Source organism: Osmerus mordax, chromosome 10 (genome assembly GCF_038355195.1).
Source record: "Osmerus mordax isolate fOsmMor3 chromosome 10, fOsmMor3.pri, whole genome shotgun sequence".
In the NCBI taxonomy this organism is placed as follows: Eukaryota; Metazoa; Chordata; class Actinopteri; order Osmeriformes; family Osmeridae; genus Osmerus; species Osmerus mordax.
Genome location: NC_090059.1, coordinates 10,155,664 through 10,162,772, shown reverse-complemented (window position 1 = coordinate 10,162,772; position 7,109 = coordinate 10,155,664). Strand labels below are relative to the sequence as shown.

The following is a 7,109-nucleotide window of genomic DNA, read 5'->3' as shown; positions in this document are numbered from 1 at the left end:
CGCTGCAAATGTTAGAAATCACGTGTCTATTGGAAGAAATCCACAGATGGATCAACAAACAAATAATTGTGAATAGGTTTGGTTTCGAACTAACGTGTACTTGCTGTAGCGCGCTTTCACCGGAGGGCGGAGACGTTTGACAGCTCTCCATCCATCATCCATATGCCTGCCCTCTCATCTCCTCGCGTGGGCGGACGCTAGAGCTACCCTGAACTACGGGACAGACTACAACCCGCCGTCGATACGGGGACACCGGTTGAGGTAGGCAATGTCTCGATGACGGTTGAAGAGATTTCCGCTGGTTATTGGAATTCCAAGACGGTGGCGTGAGCGCCAACACCCAACCTGCCTCTTTTCAGAACACATTTTTAGTCGGAGATATTTACATTGAATATCATCTTGCTGTTGCCGATGGTCCTGTTACGGGCTGAGTTGCAAACATCGGAGTGCATCATCAAGCATCGTTGCATTCACGAAACGAACTACTGAGGACAGAAGAATTTCCAGTAAGGTAAGAATAATTGCCTGAATATGGATATTCTTGCTCTCTCTCACTCACTTGTCTTTGTCGCTCTCTCTGTCTCTGTCTCTTTCTCCCACACACCAACTCTCTGTGTGTGTGTGTGTGTGTGTGTGTGTGCACGTGAAGAGTGAATATCCAGACAGCATGAAGCATCTGCCTGCTGCAGTTCGTTTCCTGTTTAGAACTCTGTCATATATACCTCCCTGGCCCCTCTCTATCCTGCAGATTATGTACGCTGGTTAGTATTGTACACTGGGGTGATGCATATATTACTGAGCAGGCAATAAAGTCCACCTCATTATAACTAATCTCAGATGTGATAGAAACCAAGTTTCTCCCTCTGTAGCTCTGCTGGTGGAGTGTGGTGCTTCATTCTGTACCAGGTTCACTTTCCATTTGGACCTCACGTTTACAAAGATAACCTCACTGTGCAGTGTGTTTTGTTCAATGTTATGCATGACAAGATGGTGGACCTCTGTACTGGAATCCCAGTCAAACAGACCCCCCCCCCCCAACCACCACCCTGCTTCCCCCTGCCAACCCCCTTCATCCAGCCAGTGGCCTGAGGGAATGACGTTTAAAGTGATTGTTGCTATAAAGCCGTTTGTTTTGGCTTGACTTGACAGGAAGACAAAATGATCAAGATTTGAGATGATCCTCAGTGATCTGTCAGGGTAATCCCTATCCCTCCCCTGCTGACTAGCCCTGTGCTGCTGGGAGCCACTGCAGAGAGCAGGCCAGGGGAGGGCAGGCAGGGGAGGGCAGGCAGGGGAGGGCAGGCAGGGGAGGGCAGGCAGGGGAGGGCAGGCAGGCAGGCAGGGGAGGGCAGGCAGGGGAGGGCAGGCAGGGGAGGGCAGGCAGGGGAGGGCAGGCAGGGGAGGGCAGGCAGGGGAGGGCAGGCAGGGGAGGGCAGACAGGCAGGCAGGGGAGGGGGTGGAAGGATGGTTTGCAGAATGGGTAGTTAATGGATAGGCGGATGGATTTATGGATGGATGGATGGAGGGATGGATAAATGGTTTGCAGGCTGGATACATGGTTGATGGATGGATAGAGGAATGGATGAAATGATGAATGGTTAGCATTTTGGATATACTGTTGGATGAATGGTTGGATGTATTACAGTAATGGACGGTGTGAACTTGTATTATACTGTAAAAGTAATGATGAAATATCCTAGGGCCATTTTGAGCTGAGAAGAACTCGATTTTAGATAAAGGAATAAATGGACTGTGAAAAGACCCTGAAGGAAGCTGAACACATTTTTCATGGGGGGCTGATTTTGAAAGTTTCTCTCTGAAGACAGATGACAAGGATGTCCCCGGGCCAAGACGTCCCTGTGGAGACCTCCTCAGAACAGCCCTGACGACAGCATCAATAGGTCCCCTCTACTTCAGAATAACCACAATTGTGACCTTCTCTTCTCTCTCTCTTAAATATTCTTTTCAGAGTCACTTGTCCCTCTCCTCCCTGTCCTCCTCCCCTCTGCAGCATCTGTGTGTGATTACCGTTAGATGGTCCATACAGAGCCCGCCAACACAGGAAGCTCGGATTGTGGAGATCCCAGAGTGGGGACGGATGGCACATTGGGAGCTTTATTCAGGTCCCACAATCACACCCTTACCCCCCCATCCACCCCCCACACTCACACCCTTACCCCCTCATCCACCCCCCACACTCACACCCTTACCCCCCCATCCACCCCCCACACTCACACCCTTACCCCCACACCCATCCACCCCCCCCACACTCACACCCTTACCCCCCCATCCACCCCCCACACTCACACCCTTACCCCCCCATCCACTCCCCACACTCACACCCTTACCCCCCCATCCACCCCCCACACTCACACCCTTACCCCCCATCCACCCCCCACACTCACACCCTTACCCCCCCATCCACCCCCCACACTCACACCCTTACCCCCCATCCACCCCCCACACTCACACCCTTACCCCCCCATCCACCCCCCACACTCACACCCTTACCCCCCACACCCATCCACCCCCCCACACTCACACCCTTATCCACCACACCCATCCACCCCCCCCACACTCACACCGTTACCCCCCACACCCATGCACCCCCCACACTCACACCCTTACCCCCCCATCCACCCCCCACACTCACACCCTTACCCCTCACACCCATCCACCCCCCCACACTCACACCCTTACCCCCCCATCCACCCCCCCCACACTCACACCCTTACCTCCCACACCCATCCACCCCCCCACACTCACACCCTTACCCCCCCATCCACCCCCCCCACACTCACACCCTTACCCCCCACACCCATCCACCCCCCCCACACTCACACCCTTACCCCCCATCCACCCCCCCACACTCACACCCTTACCCCCCACACCCATCCACCCCCCCCACTCACACTCACACCCTTACCCCCCACCCCACTCCCCCACAGTCACACCCTTACCCCTCCCCCCATCCGCCCCCCCCCCCCCACAGTCACACCCTTACCCCCCCATCCACCCCCCCCACACTGACACCCTTAACCTTGAAATTCCTTTGTCTTGTACAATTTCACTTTAGGATTAATAATGTAACTACAATATAGTGCCATGGTATTCTACCAAATCCCAAACATTTAAAATCGGTTCAGTTCAGTGTGCAGTGACCTGATCATAAGGTTACATAGTTATTGATATACTGTTGTATGACGTTGGTTGGGAATGTGAGAAGTCCATTCTAAGTCTGTCTACTTAGACAGACTACTCAGCTCACTGTCCTGTTTAGCTGGACTTTTACAGGTGGAGTTACCCTGCCTATGCCTTAACCATGGTAATGCAGGATTATTTTGAATTCACACACAATTAGTCAGTTGGATCCATGAAGCTTACCAGCTTATGGACTGCTCTCAATGGCCAAACATGTCTGTCCTGGCCTAATTCCTGGTAATTCCCCTCTCTGTGTTAATGGGGCCCCAGCTCTACAGCAGCCTGGCCTCACATCTCATGCAGTGCATGCACCTTTCCGAATCCGAAAGGGTGATTGTGATTGTGAGAGGTACATGCACTGCATGTGATGTGAGGCCAGGCTGATGTTTGGGATTTCCTTCCACCACACAGTCTACTGTAAAGTTACAGGTCCCAAGTTCCATTTCAGAATGCAGTGTAGGACAGAAATGGAACAGTGGCCCCTTTCTGGGCCCGGGTCCTTGAGCCAGTGGATATTTATCCGGTGGTGAGATGACGTCACTGACTGGTGATCTGATGGGTCATTCAAAGCGATGCGTGTGTCCAGTTGAGATGAGCAGTGTAGGATTGAACTATTGCCTTGCTGCTGGGGGAGTGTGTTACTTTCCATCTCTTTCCTTTTCTCTTTCTGTCTCTTTTTCTCCATCTCTCTCATTTCTTCTCTTTCTCTGTTTCGCTGTTATTCTCTCTCAAGCTGTTTATTCTATCTGGCAGGTTAGATTGTGCCAGTGATGAGAGAGGTACATGGCCAACCCCCTTCTCTTCCCTGCCCCAGAGACTGCTCACTGCTCCATGGCATTCTCTTTTTTTCCTCTCTATTTCCCTCTCTATTTCCCTCTCTCTCTCTCTCTCTCTCTCTCTCTCTCTCTCTCTCTCTCTCTCTCTCTCTCTCTCTCTCTCTCTCTCTCTCTCTTTCCCCTCTCTCTCTCTCCCCTCCTTGTCCTCAGTGCCTGGATGTGACGGTATGACAGTCAGATGGCCTGCTCTCAGCTCTCTGCTCTCTGCTCTCAGCTCCAGGTCCACTCAGCCTATTGAAGTTACCTGGCAGAGTGCTAGACAGGCAGCTCTGTCTGCTGGGACCATATCCTGGCAGGCGAGTGCCATGAGGTGCTGGAAGAACGGGAGCTGGCACCCGTTTCTGTGTAGAATCCATTTGATTCTGGTTGTTGTTTTGTTTTTATAGTCTTTATATAGTTTATATAAGGCTGGATGTAATTTGATTATGATCTTATGAATCATAGTAGTGATATTCCAGTAACTGTCCAGCAGCTTAACATCAGCAAGGCCTTTTTATCGTGAAGAGCTGGTCTAAGATTTTTCAACTTGTTATACACACATAAAAAGAATCACATTCTGGTTCTACATGTGGCCAGGGGAGAGACTCACTCTACTCTCCCTCTTAATGGAGAAGTTGACCCAAACAATATGTTTTATACTTCACTCTTTAAAGTTAAGCAATTGTCTAATTACCTATAGTAGTTAAAGTGGGGCGAGCTGTGCTGTGATAGGGCAGGGTGAGCAGGGAGCTGTGCTGTGATAGGGCAGGGTGAGCAGGGAGCTGTGTTGTGATAGGGCAAGGTGAGAAGGGAGCTGTGCTGTGATTGAGTAGGATGTGGAGGGAGCTGTGCTGTGATAGGGCAGGGTGAGCAGGGAGCTGTGCTGTGATAGGGCAGGGTGAGCAGGGAGCTGTGTTGTGATAGGGCAAGGTGAGAAGGGAGCTGTGCTGTGATTGAGTAGGATGTGGAGGGAGCTGTGCTGTGATAGGGCAGGGTGAGCAGGGAGCTGTGCTGTGATTGGTTAGGCTGTGGAGGGAGGGAGAACAGAGATTCACCAGCCATTGTTTTCACTAGACACCGTTGTTGACACACAGTGTTTGTGCTCTTGCTTCTTCTTATCAAGTCTGTACTGTGCAATGCTCAGGCAGACAGAGAGAGAGTTGTTTGGTTGTCATGGTTGCTTGAAACATCATGGCACATTGTCTTGGCCAGCAACTGTAACATCAATGATTAAAGACCTCTTTATTGAATAAACTCAAAGCAGGATTATACGTAACACCACTAAAACATCACGTTGTGAGGAGGGGAAGAAAAGGACAGGATGGTCAACAGACATCTGATGCTTGTCAACACTGGATCCTGTTGAAGCAAAGCCTAGGTATGGGTACATGAAACTAGTAAGTCTTCAGTTTACATACAAGGTCTGGATAGTTCTCACCACCAGTGTGGTTCACTGAGCCAGCTCCCTCCTCACCTCCCCTTCTATAAACCGTCATGATTAAAACATGAAGGTTAGACCAGTGGAAGCTGCTGAGACATATGGAAAGTTTGAGTACTTCACCAAGTTGGTCATTTGTTAAGTTGTAGGTTGTTTCTTCCTGGTTCCATGCTGACTAACCAGACCACTGTTCTAGAATATTGTCTTTGAAAAGGAATCTGAACAAGTCCAAACATGAGAAGCTGATATCCTTACCCTATTGTAAATTCATGTTGTGGATTTATATTGTGTATGTATGTGTGTGAGTGTGTGTGTGTGTGTGTGTAAGAGAGAAAGACAAAAAAAACTAAATACATCAGTGGAATGAATAATTAAATGGATATCAAATATTTACAGTTTGGTGTGATGTTCCTCACAATAACACAATTGGTCTGTCCCAGAGGTACAGTCTAACAAACCACGCCCGTTAAAACATCCACATAACTCCCTAAAAACACCAAACAAAATTGCAAGAACAATAAAAAAATTGCACACTGAAAAGTTAATATCTTTCCTGTCTGAGATAATTGACTTTTCTAATCTAGGTTTGATGAATTAGACAAACAGCAGCCTTACAATCAAACCGTGGAGGTATGAATGGATACACACACACACACACACGATTCGCTGACACGATTCGCTGATCCTCCAAGCCATACATCATGCATCATCCACCAGGTCCAAACTGGGCATGTTCATAGCACAGACGCTCACATAAATCATGCAGTGATATCCATGGGAGATTTGTAGGAACTTTAGCATTAGTTAGTATCACGCACATATCTCATGTGGGGGGCAGGGGGACAGGGTGGGGAGGGGGACAGGGTGGGGAGGGGGACCGAGTGGGGTGGGACCTATGGACCCCAGCACCACCTCCTGTGCCTGGACAGCTACCCTCCCACTTATATGAGCCTGCTGAGTGTTAGAGTCATGTGGGATTGGTGCAGTAAGGGTTGGGACCTACAGTATTCTGTAGATGGTAGGGCACCTGTCCATTCAACCCAGTCTTACAGTTACAACTACTAATACAAGGAGCTAGCACTAGATAATGCTGGGTATGATCCTGATCATGATCTCTCTCTCTCTCTCTCTCTCTCTCTCTCTCTCTCTCTCTCTCTCTCCCTCTATCTCTATGACACATGTCCTTTGTTTTATGATTTTATGGTGTTTGTTTGTCCAGAGAAAGGTGCGGATGGTCTGAGCGTGTGTTGTTTGAGCCTGTTCAGCAAACACACCAAGGGAGGACAGCCGACCAGAGGGACCACGCACGCACACAATCAGATGAACATGGACAAACAAACACAATGTTGCTTGCAGGAAGAAAGCAAGTGAATTCGTCATTCAGTATTGACTTCTGCTCACACACTCATACACACAGACACACACACTACACACACACACACACACACACACACACACACACACACACACACACACACACACACACACACACACACACACACACACACACACACACACACACACTCATACAAAAATGACTGCAACATCTGGCACAGATCAAAACATTCAACACTTCTGATGTCACAGGGGGAGGAGGGGATGTGTAATATAACTGACTTATCTAAGAGATGTTGATTCTGTGTGTATCTGTGTGT

General features: G+C 49.3%; 1 protein-coding gene across 1 annotated transcript in view; it reads left to right on the top strand.

Moving 5' to 3' along the window:
• The first annotated feature begins 469 nt into the window (after positions 1–469).
• The window catches only part of LOC136950101 (inactive rhomboid protein 1-like), a 170,782-nt gene continuing 164,142 nt past the window's right edge, over positions 470–7,109 (top strand). The window contains 1 exon segment of the mRNA XM_067244203.1: positions 470–506. The gene's annotated coding sequence lies outside the window, so the exon portion shown is untranslated.